Source organism: Psittacula echo, assembly GCF_963264785.1.
Source record: "Psittacula echo genome assembly, chromosome: Z".
NCBI lineage: Eukaryota > Metazoa > Chordata > Aves > Psittaciformes > Psittacidae > Psittacula > Psittacula echo.
Window position 1 is genome coordinate 3,179,275 of NC_137742.1, and position 20,904 is coordinate 3,200,178.

Below are 20,904 nucleotides of genomic sequence, written 5' to 3' on the forward strand. Positions count from 1 at the left end.
AAGGCATCACCCAAGACAGCTCTCACAGCTTGGAAAGATGCCCTTGCAGACTCAAAATCCATTTTTCAGCCTACAGAGATTTCCTGCGTGTTTTCCCATGTAGCTTTCCATAGCAATTAGGACAGCAAATGTGATACCCAAACAGAACCAGGCTTTGCATTGGGCTCCCAATAGCTGTGCTGGGAAGGGAGAAGACGCAGCACCACAGGTCCCACCAAGCCAAGGAATGGCACCATATAGCAGAGATGGGCTTCAGCTCCTTGTGGCCCCAGCAGCAGGCAATGCCCAGCCCTGGATGTGTGGGGATCAGACCCTCCCCAGGCTTTGCTTTGCCCAAGCAGCACGGACCAAGCCCCCGAGCTTTACTCTCCTTTTGAACCCATCCCCAGCTTTTATCTCCTTCCAGCAGCTTGTGACACAGCCTGAACCAATTCACCAGGATAACGCCTCCCTTACGGAACCAGCCCTGCAAATACCAAGCAAAGCACCTCCCCAGACAGGAATTTTCAGAGTTACTGGCAGCCACCAGCTCCTTTTGGAGGCATGAAACAGCTCCTTTCAGAGGCATGAAATGCATTTTTTTTCACAGTCAGTCCCACATCTGCTTTCTGCTTCATCTGATGCTCTGCAGCAGTGACACAGACACATAGCTCCCCAAAAGCCCTTTCCAGGTGACCCCACTCCCCCTTTGGTTATTCATCCCTAAATCATAACAAGCGATAGGGATGGGAAGCGCAGCCTGCCAAACTCCAGGGAGTAAAGATGCTTCAAGTATTTGCGCAGCCACATCTATCACCCAGGGGACATCTGGGTTTGATTAATAGGAGGTAAATGAAGTAGCTCTACTCGGCTGAGCACCAGCAGGCAGGAGGAGGACAGGCGGGTTTGCATTAACACAAAGCAAACAGAGACAGGTACTTCCAGGACACAACAGCCGACCTATTTTGAGATGAACTTGAGATCAAGCGAGCTTAGGGAGTGTCTATTTACCTCCAGCAGCAGCAGCGACAGTCTAGACGACTGGCCCAGCTCAAGACAGCTCATGTTCAGCCTTGGCATCCACCAACCCTATGTCCTAACATGCCCTGATGTCAGCATGCTTGACATCAGTCCCTTCTCCAAACCCCAGGTCCTGGATGTCTTGCTGAGCCCCAGCATTGCAGCTATATGGATATATGGGGACAAGAACCTCAAGCTCACCCCAAAATGTCCTTGAACTGCTCTGTGTGCCCAAGCGCTTCATCCATCGTGCACATAAGTGTGCCACACGCTGCACGTGTGATTGGGATGTATTGCTCACTCCTCAACCGTGCCTCACTTCCCTCTTTTGTAAAACACAACAAGTCTTATTAGGTCTTATATTAGAGGCTTGGCTTTCCATTCTAACTTGGGAAGGAGAGAAGAGGCCTTGGAGCTTCAAGGTGCTACTGCGGGGAAGGCATCACAGATCTAGAGGGTCTCTGATGAACATCAGAAGTTTGGCTTTAGTTTTCAGAACACCTCCAGGGTGATTGCACTGAGTAAAGATCCAGCAGCTCAGGAAAAGCAAGCCAAGAAGGCACCAAGAGAAGCTTTCTCTCCACCAACACAGCCTGGCCAGGGGTAGTGCCAGAAATACTTATTTTTGTAAGTTTTCCTCCTGGCCCCAAAGGAAATGCTGTTCTTACAGAGCTGGATGACGACTGCAGGACCCAGGACTACCTGCAGACATCAAGGACCAACAGGATCCATCTTTCAGGACAGCTTTGTCCACCCCAAGACCCCACTAGCAGCAGAAAACCCACCCACCGTGCCTAGAACTGATACCCTCCATGACTGGAGGACCTGCAGGCATGAGGACAACCCAGAAACACATCCACAACGGTCCTTCATATTCATCATGAAGGTCGTCCCATGATGACCTCTATCATGTGGCAGCCCCACTGAATACAGCCGCAATAACCAAAAGAGCTTATGCCAAGCCATGTCAGCATCTGAAAGTCCCCTCCTGCACTGGCCAACCTCTGCTTACACTCAAGGTATTAACAGCCCCAAAGCAAATAATGATGAGGACATGGGGGGAGGACTGTAATTGCAGCAAAGGGAAGCAGCACCAGCAGTTTCAGCAGAAACACCAAAGCAGGATGCCTGCTATTCACATACCTTTGACCTCAGAGAAATCAATAAAGAGCCCAAACTGTTTAGCTTTGGATAAAAAAAGAAAGAGGTAAGGGAGAATTTGATTAATCAAATTCAAAGTGTAATGTTGCATACCCAGATGGTATCTCACTCACATTAAAGGGCCTTGCAGGTGGAGGCCCATTATTGCTAGCTCTTGGATGCCTGTGCACTGCAGGTCAGATGAGGGCATCTGAGAGATCTTTATGACCTACCAATTAAGTAGGTGAGTTAACAACAGGCTGGAAAAGGCACTTCTGGAACAAATTATACAACATGAACGAACACTCTGCGCCTAGCCCTGAGTTACTGCAAGCACTTGGAGCCTGCAGAGGAAGATGGAATGAATGCCAGCATCACCAGAGAATGCTGGGGCTTGGGTTAGGCTTTCCTCACACCCACTGCAGCTTTCTTCAGGGTTTCTCCCTCTCGCAGGGACGCTGAAGAACCTTTGTGCACCCTGCTCCTGGTGAGCAGCCCCACATCTCCACAAGGTCCAGAAGAAGCCCAATGACTACCAGCACTAAGAACCAGAAGTGATACCTGGCACTCAAGCCTCACGTGTCCTCTCCTCTGGTGTGGGATGAGGGTCCTGTTTCTCTCCAGCCACATTCACCCAAGAAACTAAACCCACTTTTGCAGAAGCAAAAGGCTGAACCCATCACAAACAGATAAATAAATTAATAATAATAAAATCATCACTTGTTTGCCAGCAACCCAGCCTTGGCTTGGTGAATCTTAAATAGTTTTGGTCAAGTCACTGCAGCCAAAACATTGGGAAAAAAATGCTGGAAAAATTTATTTCATTTTCTTTTCTTTTTTAGGGTTTGGTATCTTTAAACAAAGGATTTTAACTTTTATTTCACTGTGACATACAGTAAATTTCCACAGCTCTCCATTATGGTGTAAAATACTTTAAAACAGATTTCATTTTGGAGTGAATAAAGCCTCTTTGACTTGCCATTATTTTGTTTCCTGTTTTATCGAAGGAAAAATACCTATTCTTATTGACACCAGCTACAAAGCCTCTTATCACCCACAATTATCCTTACTAAATGATCTTTTTACATGCTAATTCACTGAAAAAAAATACAGTTAGCATCAATTATTTGTTTTATGGGCTGATGTTGAGGAGTATTCAGAGTATATGAGGATAATTTGGGATACTGACCCAAAGGGTGCAGCACTGCTCCAGGACAGAAAACATTATTCAAAGTGTTACTGTAATTCACATATATGTTAGAAAGCTGTGGGAACTTCACTAAAGTTCAAATATATATACGAGAAAAGGGAAATAAGGAAAATGGGAACCCACATCCCTTCAGAGGGTGGGGGGAACTGCTGCAGCCTCAGTTCTGCAGGCAATGTGTGACTCAGGACACAACCCCAGTGCCAGCCCTTTCCAGCTTCATCCTCCCAGCAATGCCCCTGCTTTGGCTTGTTCCCACCTCCTCCACAGGCTGCTCTGCCCAAGAAGAAAACGTTTACTCTCTGGAGACATTGAGTACTGCACAAGATAACACCCAGGGCTGCAGAAACGTAAACAGAGATAAAGCCTCTCAGCAGCCCCACTGCATCCTCTCCAGCTCCCTTTCAGGTCAAACTGGATCTTGTACATGACAAGGGAGTGAAAGAATAAACCCAAAACCAGATAGGTCTTCAGGATAATGCTGCTGACTTGTTTTTTAAACCCTCTGCCACGAAGTGCCTGTGGTGCTGCTCACCTCTGCTGATCCCATCAGGTGGTTTAACCAGGAAGCTTAGCAGTAAGCTCTGTCCATGCAAGGAGGCACCAAGTTACATCAGGTTATTCTCTGCTCGACAGGGACCACAGAGACTTTTCAGTATCATGGGGGTAACTCCCATTTTCAATTTACAGAAAGAAAATTGTGAATGGAGGGAACTCACCCCAAGATGCAATGTTTTGTTGTTGGGTTGCCTTGGGTTTGGTTTCTTTTTTGTCTCCTAGGCTTTATTTTATTTATGTTGAAGTAGCTGTTAAATCCTGTTAACATGCTGCAAATCCCTGTCTTGCTGAAGAAAATAGCTGGCACCTTCAAAAAGTAACTGGCCTCTATCTGTACCCTTATGAGCAGGAAAGTGGGAAGCTAGTGAAGGGAGAATCTGCAGCAGGAGGGGTCTGTCAGAGGGAAGAAAAAACAGGATAGGGAATAACAACAAAATGGGATAGGGAACAACAACAAAATGGGATAGGGAACAACAACAAAACAGGATAGGGAACAACAACAAAAGGACAGAACTCAACTCTGCATTCATAAGGAGGGCAGAAAGTGGCAGTGCACAATTTTCACCCATTAACTTCAGCAGCCAGAGGATTTCCATATTAAAGAGGCTATAGTCAGGGCAGGAGGAAGAGGAGGGCATCACATAAAGAGCAAGACTGCAAGCAGAGCATGTAGGGGGGCTGCCTGGAAGGTTTGGCAGGCTGGAGCCATCAAACGCAGCAGGATTGCAATCAGAGCAGGAAAGATAGTTCACAAGTTCTGTGCCATATCTGGCTACAAACCTTATTCCCTGGCTTCACCCAGGCTGAGTGAATGAATAATACTATTAAAAGGCAGACAAGAAATCAAACATCAGCTTGGAGAAACCAGGGAAGCCTCCTGAGAACCAAGGAAACCTGCACAATGAGGGAAGAATGAGATTATAATAATTAGGTCAGTTGGCGATAAGCCTCAGTGCACACAGGCACTGCTGCCTTGCTGAAAGTGGTGATGTCCCCAAGGAGCAGAGGAACCAAACAGTGAATGCCAGGGGCATGGAAAAGACTGGTAGCAGAAAGCCTTCTCCTGCAGCTGCTCACCTCAAGGTCTGAGGATCAGTACCTGCAGCATGGCAAACTCCAGTGGGATTTCAGGGAATGACTTCAGTGTGTGGTTTAGTACCCAAGTGGTGACGTGAGGGGGTGTGCTGTCTCCATCCCTGAAAAAAGCATCAAGGCTCAGCTGGATGAGGCCCTGAGCAGTAAGGTTTGATGTAGAAGCTGTCCCTGTGCTAAGCAGAGGGCTGGACCTCAGGACCTCCAGTGCTTGTCAATCCAGACTAATTCTGGATCTGCTTGGGAGACCTTTTAGTCCAGACTTCCAGGACAAAGCACCAGGTCTTATTTCCAGCTCAATCAAAACAAGAAGAAACTTACTCCCAGCAGCAAGTGGCCTGGAATTCCAGGCTGACCTTTAGGAGAGGTAGATGAGGTTGACCCAAAGCTCTAACACATGACAATCACGCACAGTAATCAAAACCTTCTACTCCAGGAGGCAAACAGGACAATCCCTGCAGCAATTGCTGTACAGGGTATGCATGCAGGTTTCTCTGTAAAAAGGCATCCAATTTCTATTACCCATCTCTTCCTTCCTGGATGGTCTGACATCAGCTCTGCCCGTCTTGGCAGCCTCAGAGCTCAAGGACTTGGAAAAGCACCAGCTAGAGCAGGAGCTGGGCTGTGCTCACATCCAGGTGTCTAACACCAGACCAAGCAAACAGGAAAGGGATACCAAAGAGGAGGATGTGCTCAGTGCCCTGATGACTCCTCTCTTCCTCCCTATCTGTACCATACAAGAGCTATCATTTATCCCCAGTTGGGCCATCCAACACCGGGGACCAAAGTCCAATCCACTAGTCACCTACTGCTAGGGCATTAGGGTCTCCTTCCAGATGGTGAGTTGAATGAAACCCTCACCTTCCAGAACCCACCTGCTGTTGTTAACAGTGAAGGCAGATATTTCTTCACTGGTCTCTCAAATATGCTTTCTAAGCTGCTTCTTTATGAACACCTCACCACTGCTCCCTCTTGCCCCTACAGCCCACATTTGTCCCTGGACAGCTCAGGACAACCCACACATCAACCCACAGTACAAGATGCTCTTGTGAAGCCTCATGCTTTCAGACTACATGGATGTCCCTCTAGCAAGCTGTGTTGATACCAGCATGCTTTTACAACCAACTGCTGAGTACTCCATCAACACATGAAGTCCTTCAGGACATAAACACATCACTGATTGACTGATCCAAGTTAAACCAAATCTTCACACAAGAAGAGCATCCTACAGACTCAAGTATCCAGCATGTGCTTCATGCAACCATGATGTTTCTGCAGTCAATACAGTTCATTAGCCAAAAAACCAGCAGCCCTTCTTAAATACACATACATATCTTTCCAAACTCCTAGGTCATGCAGAAGGCTGCATGCATGTTGCTCATATTCAGCCTGCAAACTCCTCTCCTTAGCTTCCCCACTAATGCTCTCATTTGGTTATGGATCCAAACTCCCTCCAGCACATTAGAAATCAGTGTCTACAGTTTCTCATGTACTTTGAATCAAAGTTCACTGTTTTTTTGTTAAAATTGGCTAATCAAAGCCATTCCAAGCTGACATTCCTCCTAATGCTGTAATCAATAGACAGAGATGCTCAGAAGAGAGCTAATGTGGCCTCAGCTGAGTGTAGGTGCTGCAAGGACAAGGCTCTGGCTTTTCATCTGCGTCAATGGATGATATGGAGGAGACCCAAGAAGAGACAAGCTGAAAGCACAAGATGGATGTGTCCGCTGTAATAAGATGGATAAACGGGATTAAGGAAATAAGTGGAATATTACAGTCTGAGGCTTATTAGACTATGGAGAGGAAGGTGTTACTGGCTGACACTTCCCATCAAACTCAGCGTAATGCTTGTAGACACGTGAAAATGTCAGAAGTATTAAAGGACAGAGGGGAGGACTTGCTAACAGATCCATCTCTTGACATCCAGTCTGATGGACCTGAGAGTCACACCACTGACTGCTTTACAATCACCACAGTGGTTAACTAACGGCCTCTGACAGGCTCATGATTTGGTTGGTTTCTTAACAGAAAAGAAAAAAAAGATGAACACAAGATGTTAAACCCAAGTTGGGTTACTGAAGCACTTCTAGATGACCAACTTCAGACTTCTCCATACACCCTACACCTCCAAGCAAGAGACAGCTTAACCACCAGCACAGCCATCAGTGTACCACCGCATTTGTCCCATTCCTGGAAAAGTTGGCCAGGTTGGACAGGGCTTGGAGCAAGCTGCTGTAGTTGAAAGTGTCCCTGCCTGTGGCAGGGGTTGGAACTGGATGAGCTTTAAGGTCTCTTCCAACACAAACCATTCTATCCTTCTATTATTCCTTCCAAAGTGCCTCCTTTGTCTTTCCAATCGTTCTTTTTCCTTGTGCATTTATGGCTGGCACTCCATGAGAGAGCCTTCTCCATGCACTTATAGAATCATAGAATAGTTAGGGTTGGAAAAGACCTTAACATCATCCAGTTCCAACCCCCTTACCATGGGCAGGGACACCTCACACTAAACCATGTCACCCAAGGCTCTGTCCAACCTGGCCTTGAACACCGCCAGGGATGGAGCATTCACAACCTCCCTGGGCAACCCATTCCAGTGCCTCACCACCCTCTCAGTAAAGAATTTCTTCCTTAGATCCAATCTAAACTTCCCCTGCTCAAGTTTGAACCCATTACCCCTTGTCCTGTCACTACAGTCCCTGATGAAGAGTCCATCCCCAGCATCCTTGTAGGCCCCCATCAGATACTGGAAGGCTGCTCTGAGGTCTCCACGCAGCCTTCTCTTCTCCAGGCTGAACAGCCCCAACTTTCTCAGCCTATCTTCATACAGGAGGTGCTCCAGTCCCCTGATCATCCTCGTGGCCTCCTCTGGACTTGTTCCAACAGTTCCATGTCCTTTTTATGTTGAGGACACCAGAACTGCACACAATGCTCCAAGTGAGGTCTCAAACAGCTCCTTGAGAAGGCAAGTAATGCAAGGGGCAGGTGAAATCTGCCTCCTGCAAGGCTACCACACCTTCTCCAGAAACATCTGGCTGAACTGGACCAGTCTGATTCAACAAAGATCCCAATAAAGATTAGACATAACTTCCATGTCCTGGGCTCTGTGCTCCTTACCCCAAGATTCTAGAACAGTCAAAGCCCTGTTTTGGGGCACTCCATGCCAACACCTCTGCCACCAGCATACCACATTAGCTGTTCAATATGAGGACCCCCAGGTAGCCCCTTTTCAGCTGGATGTACCTTAGTGATGCTTCAGCCACACTGCAGAAGCTTGGTCTAGCCCTGCTGGGCAAGTCTAATATTACTAAGGTATTAGAAGCTGTGCTGGCACCAGTCCTGTGACATGAGGCCACCATCCACCATGCCAAAAGGCCTTGCTTTTCAGTTCTTCTCAAGCACAACAAGGTCACGATGAAGGTCTGTACCAATAGCTACAGTCCTTGATGCCAAATGAGGTATTATATACACACACAAAAAAAAGCTTGAATCTTGTGACCACCAGAGAAGTCTGCTCACAGCACACAAGCTTCAATAAGGCTACATCTGGAGCTCCTGATATTGTACCAAAGGCTTGTGAAACCCCAAAATGCACCAATTCAGCCATGTCAAAGGGGGATCAAACTCTGCTGCATGCACCACATGGATGAAAAGTGAGCACAGATCTATTACCATAAGCTACCAACAAAACAGTGCCCAAACTTCTGCAGCACATACAAGACAATGCTCTCAGCCAGAGCCAACCCAGGAGCTGAGGAACCACATGGGAGAACAGGGCAGCAAAGGCCCAGGACTGCTCCTGTGGAGGTGAGATCTTCCCGGCAGGGATTCCCTCACACATACCCTCAGCAACGATCCTGTCACATATAAATTATATACGTATATAGTATACATGCACTCCTGAGAGTAATGAATTGAGAGAAGACAAAATTTGAGAGAAGAATAATTTGAGGCAAAGCTAATCTCTGCTCCAAAAACTTTTTAAAACAAAGGATTAAGTGGCGCATGTTGGAATTTCCTGAGCAGATCAAAATTGCTTTCAGGACTTGAGTCTCTGGGCTTTGGAGGGGAGAGAAAAGCTTGAGTATTTCTTCTTCTTTCTATTTTCACTTCTCCCCTTTAAAAAGAAGCTGAAACTGCAAACTAATGCCATTATTTTTCATATAGTACATGGCCTGGTTTCATTTAGAGTGGCAGACGACTTAAGGACTCCCTTGCTGAGCAGCAGCATCTGAAAGCCCTGTGGAGAGCAAGCGATGCTCTCACCCTGGTATTTAGCAGCTGGCTCAGCTGTTGTGAAAGGCAATCTGGCAGCAGCCCTGCACGGAGTGAACGTCACCATCCATCCATCATCCACGCAGATCTCTCCCATCAGTGCCCGGGCAGCATGGCATCATTCAGCAGGGCAGGCAGCATGACCGGAGTCACCTCCTCTCCTTGTGTCCTGGGTTCACAGGCTCCCTAGCAGCTGGTACACTGGCTTTAGTGTGAGAACAGTGCTGGTAAAACACCGATGGTTTGGCTGTTGCTCGGTAGCACTTATCCTGGTGAAGGACTTTTCAGTCTCATGCTCTGCCAGTGAGGAACGGCACAAGCTGGGAGGGAGCAGAGACAGGACTGACCCAAACTAGCCAAAGGGGTATTCCATACCACAGTACATCCTGCCCAGTATAGAAACTGGGGGGAGTCACCCAGAAGGGACCCATCTCTGCTCGGGTCAGGCTGGGTACCGGTCGGTGGGTGGTGAGTAATTGCATGGTGCATCACTTGTGCTCCTGAGCTTTCATTTCTTGTCTTGTTGTTTCCTATTATTATTATTGTTAGTATTCTTTCTATTATCACTTTATTGTGCTTTATTTTAGCTATTGGACTGTTCTTATCTCAGCCCGTGGAGTTTATATTCTTCCAATTCTCCTCCCCATCCACCCTGAGGAGGGAAGCCAGGGGGTGAGCAAACGGCAGCATGGTGCTGAGTTACTGGCTAGGGTCCGACCACAACACCTTGGTTAGTCCATGCCACCAAATTTCATCATTTTATACAATATGGCTAGGCTAGCTCCCCAGACTTCATTTGGCTGGACTCGCCTGCCTCTATGCAGATGTCCAAGCTCATGGATGAGGAGCAGAGCAGGAGATCCGGTACTGCCGCAGGCCTGGCAGCGTGTCCTCCTCACTGCATTACTATCCTCCTGGCACAGGCAAAGCTCCTGCCAACGGATCATCCTCCCCCCCACAGTGTCCTTCCCCACCAAAACGTGGGGTGAGGAGGCAGACAGGCTCCTGCTGAATGAGCCGAGTGTAACTGGAGGTGCTCAAGGGAGAACCTCAGCAAAGCCAGCAAGGGATGACAGTGCAAATCGGAGCAGGGGAAAGGCTGAGTCACTTCCTCCCCCAGAGCCCTAAATAGAGTGCAAGAAAATCCATTCCCCAAGCTGACAAAAAAGGAAGAGAATTCCCAGTTAAAAAAAATAAATAAATAATCAAAGTGCACATAGTGACGGCAAAAATGGAAGGGACAGATAAGGCAGCCTTGTACTGCAGCTGGAATGGGAAGGGCTGTCAGGAGCAGAGGGGACAGAGGCATCATTTCAGGCACCTTTGGGAACTGGGGGTTCACTCATCACTTTAAACAGCAGCTCCAGCTCCAAGGCAAGCTCACAGACAGTGGACTGGAATGCCACTGTGCTGCTGCCTCATCTCCTTCAGGCGATGCAGCAGCACCTGAGTCTCAAGTGAAAACTGCAGTGAGTCTGGTCAGAGCCTGGGAAAGCTTTTGGGGACAGATTTTATTCACTCCTCAATGTCCAAATGCTCTACAAGAGCTTCTAGGTGGTACATGAAACATTACTACTAGAAGTAATAGTATAATAATACCTCATTATCCATCCCAGCAAGAAGGTGGCGGGGCTAAGCTCAAAGCTGGAAAACCCTTTTGAACTACTGTTACAGGCAGGAGACTCTGGAGATAAACCAGCCACCAGCTTGTCACTGCACACTTGGTGGTCATGCACAAGCACAGAATCCTGGGAACAGTGAGGGAACACAGAACAGAATAGTTCGGGTTGGAAGGGTCCTTTAAAAGTCATAAGAATCATCCCATCACACCATCCCTGGCAGCACCCCTACTCCAATTCCCTCCTTCCCCATGTTCAAGATGATTTGGATCATTTCTTTCAAGAAAATTTAGTGAATTACTAAAGGTACTTCTAGTTAACTGACCCACTTGCACCCAGACAGATGATATTTAAGCTCATGATTGCTGCAGCTTCTCCTTGTAGGCACAGAGAAAAGAAAGAAGAAGAAATCTGGATTTCTCTCTTCCGCCCTCTTTCTTACAGCCTGTAAGTTCTTATCTTTGAGACCCGCAGTCCTCTGTCAAATCTGGCTGAAATTAAACCCTGGGTTAAAAAAGCTTCTGGAGGAACAGTGAGCAACAGCCAGTCTGTGCGCATAAGCCTCATTTCTGTTAATTAAAAAAAAAAATCCCAAACAAACAAAAAGGAAGCACTGAAACATACAGGAGAAGCTTCAAAGCAGCTGTTTGAGTCAGTAAATAAACTGTTCACCCCATGTAATGAAAATACATTTAAAAAAAGGCTGAGTAAATACCCTTTCTTGGAGCTGACTCCGAGAAGGATGATGTGTGCTCTGCAGATGTTCCAAAACCCAGGAGGGAGGGAGAGGGACCAGCACCCTGGGGTGAATCTTTGTATTAAAAGCATCAAGGCAGGGAAGGATGCTGCTGTTCTGCTGACAATGAAAGGCTCCACAGGGCCGTGATGTCCTGCCCACCACCAATGCTGCTCCAAGCATCCGCAAAGGCAGGAGAAAACACTCCTCTGCCTGCGCCAGGCTGGCACAAGGATGGACAGAGCAAGGCTGCAGGAAGCGATGGAAAACTCACCGTTCCCCAGCAGAGCTTTCCAGAAGCGTGTGTTTTCACTGCAGAGCCGCTGCCAGGATGTGAGAAACCGCTAGTCTCAAAATAAGGGGAAAAAGCTGTTGGAGAAAGACATCCATCACCTCATCACAGCTGGTCCCCTGCGGCTCTTCAGCCTCTCCATCCACATCCGTGACCTCTTCCACCTTTAGAGGCATCTCATTTAGAGGCTTCCTTTAGAGCTATAGTGGTGAGACCCCATGGACCCTGAAAACTCTCCATAACCTATCTATGAGCTTGCAATGATGAAATATGCACATGGCAAGAAAAAGAAAATATATTATTTCCAAAAGCACCCCGAGCATCCTTCTGCTGCTGTTGTAAAGCCTCCAGCTGCAAAAATTACTGCTGCAAGCTTCAGGATCGCCAGCCCAGCTTCCCGAGCTGGGAAAAATGTAATCAAGGATGCCTCCAAGCAAATCACCCTGCTGGGAAGAGACATATGGATCACCAATATACCCCGATTTACCCACCCCTGTCTCTTCTCACCATGCAAAGCAAACACCACCTTAAACATAAAACACTTCTCTGTTATTAAACTTCACCTGACAATCACAGCATTACCACAACCCTTCCTGCTTTCTTTTCCTCTCTTGCCCAGACACCCATAATGGTTATTTTTGACAGCACTTTATTAAAATTCCCTCTGGCTTCACCGGAGCTGGACACAGCATTCAGGAGCTCTCCAGCCCAGAGGCTTGCTTCTGGCTGGGTGATGCAGGGAGCACCCAGAAGCAAAACAGCATTTGCAGATCACTGCTTCGGGCTGGTTTGGTTGGACCTAGCCTACACCACAGTACAAACAGTGATCAGAATGCACACTTCTTTGCAGGACAAAAAATCCTTTAAAATTAACCCATGATTATTCCTGCAAGATCCCCCATTATCACAGATATGAACTCCTTCCAAAGCCTCCTGCAGAAGCTGGTGGCCCCAAAATAACATCTCCATGGGCCATATAGCAGAAGGGGCAGCTCACAGCCCTCTATAAGCCCAGCTCTGCACCAGCCCCAATCCCAACCAAGGCTGTGCCACCCATGCTGGTTGGCAAAGCTCTGCCTTCACAAAGCAGATGCTCAATAAAAAAATCAATAAAAATAAGATGCTCAATGCTTATGATTGCTGAGACACCTTAAACATCTGCAGTGCATTCTGTTCTAGCTCTGAAGTGTTCTGCTTGCAAAGACAGACTTGTGAGATTCAATTAAAGGATGTAAAACACTTGGGATCACACCTACTTACTTGCAGAAGACCTTCTCAGCACTGGCTTGGGGATGGACTGGGTGCCATCGCTGCTACATGGCACGGCATAGAGACCCGGACTGCTGCAGTGTGCTGCACTGCAGACTCCCATGCTACTCTTCCCATGCCACCCCAGCCACTCGCCTCCGGTGACAGCTACCACTCAATGCAACCAGTGGCAAAGGGATGCTGACAGCTTGGTTGTGAGCAACAGCTTCTCCCAAGGTCCCAGTGAACACAAGCCAAGCTCCTCCAGTATTTCACAAGCTCACAAGCATGTTTCAGAATGAATTACGCACCCTGTTAATGGTTCCCCATCACAGAAAGAAGCTGGTGACTGCTGCGTGTCTCCCTGTAGCTTCTGCTTCAGTGCTGGGCAGGATCCAGTGGTGGTGAAGCCTTCCCAGCTTCCCTGGCTGTACAAACCAGTCCCAGTGAGCTGGGTCGGCTACAGAAGGAGGAGGAAGGTTGGTTGGGTTGGGTTTTTTTGCATTAAGGCCAATTAAAATCACTGGTGGGAAACAAGAAGCTTGTGGGCACCCAAGTGCATCCTCAGGTCACCCGGGTATGACGTGACACCAAAGGGAGGGTGCACACCACACAGCCACACACCTTGCTCCTCATCCCTGGGACATCACCACCACAGGCACGTCATCCCACCCATAACCCTTTCCATCCTGCCACCTCAGGGCTACAGATGTCTTCCAACAGCACCCAGCAGCATGGCAGACATAAGCATGCCATGGAAGGAGGTGAATCTGAGCTAATGCTGGTGGCCACAGAGGAGACGCCCTCGATAAATTGCTGCACGTTATGAAATCCTCCCGCGGCAGGCTCCTGGCTGACAGGCACGGCAGGATTTGGTCCTGCAGAGATAGCAGAGACACAAGTTTAGTTGTGTCACCACAGCTTCTCCTGCCACCCAAGAAACCAGATTTTCCTTCTCCTGTAACACGACTGCTACGTGCCTGGGGGACAGGGGAGGTGAAGGGTTGTCTGTGCAGGAGAGGAGACAGGAGCAATGGCTCTTCTGAAGTAAGCATAAGAACTACTCCTCTCAACCTGTGGTCCCTAAAGCCTCACAACTCCTTGGACCGCCTCAAAGGAGTCTCCAAAAGCTAATTAAAAACCAACAGATATCTCTAATACATTATAGAGACACCATCCCAAATCCTGGCCACTGTTGGGGTACCTCTACATCGCAGAAGAATGACAATGATGATGCAGAGTCCAACAAACCAAAACCAACCATGGCACAGCCTGAGGCAGTCATAGAAGAACCAAAACCTCTCTCTTCAGTAGGAAAGTTGATGGTTAAATACACAAAACTTTTGAGAATATCCAATGTCATCCCCATTTCAGTCTGAATTGAGCAGGAAACGTTTTTCTTAGGATCACCAGCAAGGCATCTATGCTGTAAATTACCCTCTCTGTGTATATATGCATATACAAACACATATATAAACAAATAAAAACAAAACAGCCAGTCTCTCAAACAAACAGAAAATGATTGGTTAGCTGCACTAGTCCTTTATTTTGGATGACTCAGTAATGTGCTAATTATACTCAGGTAGCAGAATTGCACCTTCTCAGAGGAGTTTCACAAGAACATCCCAAAGCATTTATGAGATTCCTCATTCAGAAGCCCCAACACTTCCAGATTTTTGTGACAAGATAAGTGGTCCTTTCCCCTACCTGATGAAGACCATGACCTACCCCTGCAGACTGTTAACTCTGAAACTTAACAATGGCATGTGCAATGTAAATGTCTTTATGCTTCTGCCAAGCTGAAGAACAACGAAATCATTAGCAGTATTTAACTGCTCCATTGAAAGAGTCAGGCAATATGCTAAATGTGTCCCAAACAGCTGCTGAAATAGCTCATCTGCTACCCCAGCTTCCATAGAAGCCACAGGGTCTTGCTATACTTTTAGGTGTAGCTCCCCACAAACACACAGGGCCCCAAAGATTCAATTGAGCAGCAAGAACTCAGGAAAATTAACTAAGGTGCAGGAGGATTTTCTTGCTGCTCTGGAAAGACCTCCAGGCAAAAACTCAACCAGTGATAACTACCACAATTTCACACTGCTCCTGCTGGGAAAAGACCAAGCGGCAACAAGGATGGCTGCAAGGAAAAACAGGACAGACAGACCCAAAATGAGAGGGAAGGGGAAAGTCACCATAGCAAAATTTGTCCTCACCAAGAGACGAGGGTAGAGCACTTCACCCCAAAGTGAGGAGAAAAGAGAGAACAAAAGGAGTGTTTTTCTCACCCAAGACCAAGGGCTGAAGGAGGGACATCTGGAGATAAAGCTCAGCACCATGTCATCTTCCCTTCCACAGTCTGGATCAAGGGCTAACAGCTATCACAAGTCTGTTTTCATGCTTTGCACATTATTTGTCATGGATCTCAGGAACCCTCCATATATCATTCCCATCCTATTTGTGCGTGAGGTTGACTCAGCTTCGAGAACAAAGGTGTTAAAGCCAGCAAAGCCCCCCGGGTAGCTCATTCCATTCCCAAATCACATTGCAAAGGCAGAGATGGCATTCATTTCACCTCCACAAATGGTTTCTCTGGCCTCTCATCAGCTGGGAAGCTCCTGGCACTGGGCTTTACCCTCCAGCTCACCCGAGCCATGTTGCTTCCCTGCATCACCTTCACCTGCAGCACCCAACCACTGCTGTTTTGCTTTCCTTTAAAGTCAACCTGAAATCTTATAAATTACATAAAAAGAATGCTCTGTAAGAGCTGGACAAGTCCCACCACACAACCTTACATTCACAGAGCCCTCTGGTGCAGTACCCAGATCACAGGGCAGGCTCAGACAGAGGTCAGAGGGAGATAGCTTTAGGTACAAGCACAGCCTGAGCTTCCCAAAACAGACACCGCTCATCTCTCTGCCAAAGATAACACACTTAACGTGGGGAAACCACAGCCTACAGATTTCACTCAAGCCTCAAGGGAATAAAATCCAGCACAAGGGTTTGCTCTTCGACCTCAGGATCAGCAAGGGCAGAGCAAAGCCTTTATGGTCCTTAAAAGGAAAAATAACACGGATTGACACAATCAAATGGGGTTGTTTTCCACTCACTGGAGAAAAAGTGTGAATATTTGTTTGTCAGGGTCACTTAAGCCATAAGTGGAGCAGGATGCTTCGCTCCCCATCCCACATGGTACCTCTCTGACAGCATCTGCATATTCAGAGCAAGGTCCACCAGCAAAAAGCCCTTCTAGATTTTGGAGAGGAGGGACTGTTGAATCACCTGATCTTATTTTGGTGTCTCTAGACTGATGGAAACAACCTGGAAGCTCAGTGTACCTTCTGCTTCCTCCTGTCTCTTCCGTTTCTGTTAACAAGGCTGTGACTTCATGCTTCATCCTAGACCTGCCTGAGTGCTGGAGGAAGAGAATGGATTACTGGTTCAGGAGAGAAGGTGGCACAGGTGAAGGTGAGGACATGGCCCGGTTCAGAGGAGGCCCCAGGTCTCCAGAGAGGCTCAGGGCACTCCAGCTCTCCTCATCATGCTGGGAAACAACACCTGCCCCTTTCCAGTCTAATGGAATTGTTGCCTCATCCAGCATGGGGTCTCACTGGTGTGGGTCTCACCCCTTCCAAAGAAGCCCTGAGTAAATCCAGACGAGGCCATGAAGATACTTCAAGGGCTAGAGCATTTCTGCTCTGAAGACAACTACTGGGAGTGGGGAGGACAAAGGAAGTCCTGGAGCATTTCAGACACTTAAAAAAATAAGAATAAAAATAAAAGAGCATGACTAAACCCAAACCATAAACAACCAACCACGTTCCCCAGAATAATGACTATGGGTGAAAGAGCAAAAAACATCGTACAAGCTTCTGGAGCATGGCAGGAAAAGAGAATGGAGAGTCCTTGCTGTCCGGGAGAGCAGGGGGACTGCAGCCGGGACAGAGGGATGCTCCAGGAAAGACAGTGAGAAGGTTTCACACGGATTTAGCTGCCTGAACATGTCTGCAGGCACCTGGTTCTGCAAAGCCCCATTGTAGGCAAACTCAGACCCTTCAGATACCGTCTGACTGCCCCTCTGCTGCGCTCTGGGGAGACCCCCCCTGCAGCCCTGATCCAGCTCTGGGGCAGCAGCACAAGAGGGACGTGGAGCTGTTGGAGCGAGGCCAGAGGAGGCCATGGAGATGCTGCGAGGGCTGGAGCAGCTCTGCTCTGGAGCCAGGCTGAGAGAGCTGGGCTGGGGCAGCCTGGAGAAGAGAAGGCTCCTGAAGGGGAGACCTGAGAGCAGCTCCAGTGCCTAAAGGGGCTGCAGGAAACCTGGAGAGGGGCTTGGGACAAGGGCCTGTAGGGCCAGGCCAAGGGAAATGGCTTTAACCTGCCCGAGGGGAGACTGAGATGAGCTCTTAGGCAGAAGCTCTTCCCTGTGAGGGTGCTGAGGCGCTGGCACAGGGTGCCCAGAGAAGCTGTGGCTGCCCCATCCCTGGCAGTGTCCAAGGCCAGGTTGGACACAGGGGCTTGGAGCAAGCTGCTCCAGTGGAAGGGGTCCCTGCCCGTGGCAGGGGTTGGAGCTGGAGGAGCTTTAAGGTCCTTTCCAACCCAAACCAGTCTGGGATTCTACGAGCCTGACACAGGGAGCAGCCCCAGGAGATGAATCTTGATGGAAGCACAACTCCCAGTGACTGTGTTTTGAGGCGCTGGGAAGCCAAGGACACCCAACAACGGCACCTCCAGACGTGCAGCACTTGCCGGTGGCAGCTGCAGCAAAAACCCATCCCGCAACTGCCGGCTGCTCCGGTGCCACCAGCATCTGCGGTCCCTTAGTGTCACCCACGCACCCCGAGACCACGTGCAGCTGGAGTGACTCTGCAGGAAAGCAATAACCACCGAACAACAACAAATCCTCGTCCGTGGCGAGTCCTCCCTCCCTAATTCCCAAACCCATCCCTGTGCCATTTACCCGGCAGCGGGTGGGAGATGTTCCCACTGGGCATCCCAATTGGGGATGTCCGCCTTTGCAGGGGGTCACCCCAGGTGCCATCGCTCGCTCTGTGCACAGCCGCCCTACAACGAACGCCAATAACTGCGGTAGGGACGGGCAGGATGGGTTCCCCCGTCTCCTTTTCTCTCGCCAGCAGAGATGGAAGCAGAGCCCAGCCCTGCCCTCCATCAGGGCTCACCGAGCGCTCCGGGAAGCTTCCAGAGGCCGAGCAGCGGACACGAACCCAGCCCTGGCCCTCCGCTACGCGAGCCGAAGGGAATACCGGCTCTGGAAAGGGGGGGCTCCACGTCCGCACACCAGCTGCCAGCACAGGGAGGGGAACCCACCCGGGACGAGGCCGCTCAACGCAGCGCCGCCACCGAGCCCCAGAGGCCGAGCCCCCGCCCCGGCTCCATCTGCGGTACCAACACCCGCCCCGCAGCGGCTCCGATGGCTGCTGAGGGAGACAAAAGGCGGGACGTGACCCCCCTTCACGCACACGCACTCCATTACCCCCCCGCCGCCCCGTGCTGTGTCATCCCGCCGCCTTACCGGGCCGCGCTGTCAGGGCCGCGCCGGGAGCCGCATGGGCGCCGCGCTGAGGAGAGGGGCCGGCGGCGGGGGGGGTTCGCACACAGAGACACGGCGGGGCCGCCGCCCGCCCCGGAGCACACACCGGCTGCGGAGGAGCGACGGGACGGGGCGGCCCCGAGTGACGCGACCGCCCGCCCGCCCCGCCCCGCAGCGGCCTCCCCCGGTGCTGCCGGGAGTTGTAGTCCGAGCCCCGGGCCCGGCCCGGATGGCTCCGCAAGCACCGGCCTACGGGGGCACACCACGCGTTCAACGCGGTAAGTCCCGTTTCACGTCCCCTCAGGCGGCATCCCAAGGGATTCAGGCTGGGAACGCAGCCTCACCCACGCCTCCTCATCATGGACCAGCGGCGTTCATCCAAGGGTGCGGGGTTTAACTGGACTTAAAGGAAGGAAATGGCAAGAGTTTTCCTTGTAGAACCCCGGACTGGTTTGTGTTGAAGGGACCTTAAAGCTCATCCAGCTCCAACCCCTGCCACGGGCAGGGACACCTTCCACTGGAGCAGCTTGCTCCAAGCCCCTGTGTCCAACCTGGCCTTGAGCACTGCCAGGGATGGGGCAGCCACAGCTTCTCTGGGCACCCAGTGCCTGCGCCTCAGCACCCTCACAGGGAAGAGCTTCTGCCTAAGAGCTCATCTCAGTCTCCCCTCTGGCAGGTTAAAGCCATTCCCCTTGGCCTGTTGCTATAGTCTCTGGTGAAGAATCCGTCTCCAGTATTCTTGTAGGCCCCCTTCAGGCACTGGGAGGCTCATTGATTGGAATCAAGTGTTTCCATGTAAATCAAACATTTCATAGAATCATAGAATGATTTGAGTTGGAAAGGACCTTAAGGTCATTTAGTTCCAACCCCCCTGCCATGAGCAGGGACACCTCACATTAAACCATGTCACCCACGGCCTCATCCAACCTGGCCTTGAACACCGCCAAGGATGGAGCATTCACAACCTCCCTGGGCAACCCATTCCAGTGCCTCACCACCCTCTCAGTAAAGAATTTCTTCCTTAGATCCAATCTAAACTTCCCCTGTTTCAGTTTGAACCCGTTACCCCTTGTCCTGTTACTACAGTCCCTGATGAAGAGTCCATCCCCAGCATCCTTGTAGGCCCCCTTCAGATACTGGAAGCTGCTCTGAGGTCTCCACGCAGCCTTCTCTTCTCCAGGCTGAACAGCCCCAACTTTCTCAGCCTGTCTCCATACAGGAGGTGCTCCAGTCCCTGATCATCCTCGTGGCCTCCTCTGGACTTGTTCCAACAGTTCCATGTCCTTTTTATGTTGAGGACACCAGAACTGCACACAATGCTCCAAGTGAGGTCTCAGGAGAGCAGAGCAGAGGGGCAGGATCACCTCCTTCAACCTGCTCTTTTCCATACAAATCCACAAAATTCTGAGTTGAGAAATGTAGGAAGCCACAGAATTGAAACACCTTTTCAAACACCTATTAAACACCCTTCTAACCAGCATCCATCCAGGCTTTAAGGAGGTGGTCTTAAGCTGCGCTTAAAAGTGGGAAACTGCAAGTGTTCCCATATAAATCAAGTGTTTCCATTTAAATCCACAAAATGCTGAGTCAAGAAATGTAAAAAAAAAACCCCAAATTTAAACATATTTGAAACATCTTTTAAATACCCTTGTAGCCAGCATCCACCCGGGCTTTCAAGGTGGTGGGCTTTAAGGAAATAGTGAGTGTTTCAATATAAATCAAGCATTTCCATATATATCAAGTGTTTCCATATAAATCAAGTGTTGCCATGTAAATCAAGTGTTTCCATATAAATACTCAAAAGTATGAATCAAGAAATGTAAACAAACAGAATTTAAACACCTTTTAAAGACCCTTGTAGCCAGCATCCAACCAGGATGTAAGGAGGTAGGTTCAAGCACAGCTTAAAGGAAGGAAACGGTAAGTGTTTCTATATAAATCAAGTGTTTCCATATAAATAAAGTATTTCCATGTAAATCCACCAAACTCTGAGTCAAGAAATGCAAAAAAGCCCTACAGAATTTAAACACATTTAAAACACTTTTAAAATGCCCTTCTAGCCAGCATCCAGGCTTTAAGGAGGTAGATTTTAGCAGAACTTAAAGAGAAAATTGCAAGTGTTCCCTTATAAATCAAGTGTTTCCATATAAACACTCAATGTCGGAGTGAAGAAATGTAAAAACCCCAGAATTTAAA

At 49.0% G+C, this 20,904-nt stretch overlaps 1 protein-coding gene across 3 annotated transcripts in view; it reads right to left on the bottom strand.

Moving 5' to 3' along the window:
* Nucleotides 1-18,834, bottom strand: part of CTIF (cap binding complex dependent translation initiation factor) — a gene marked incomplete at its 3' end in the record, with an annotated part of 149,081 nt that extends 130,247 nt beyond the window's left edge. For all 3 annotated transcript variants that reach the window (XM_080637730.1, XM_080637729.1, XM_080637731.1), the window contains exon 1: nucleotides 18,691-18,834. The remainder of the gene's footprint in view (nucleotides 1-18,690) is intronic.
* Between the last annotated feature and the right edge of the window lie 2,070 nt (nucleotides 18,835-20,904).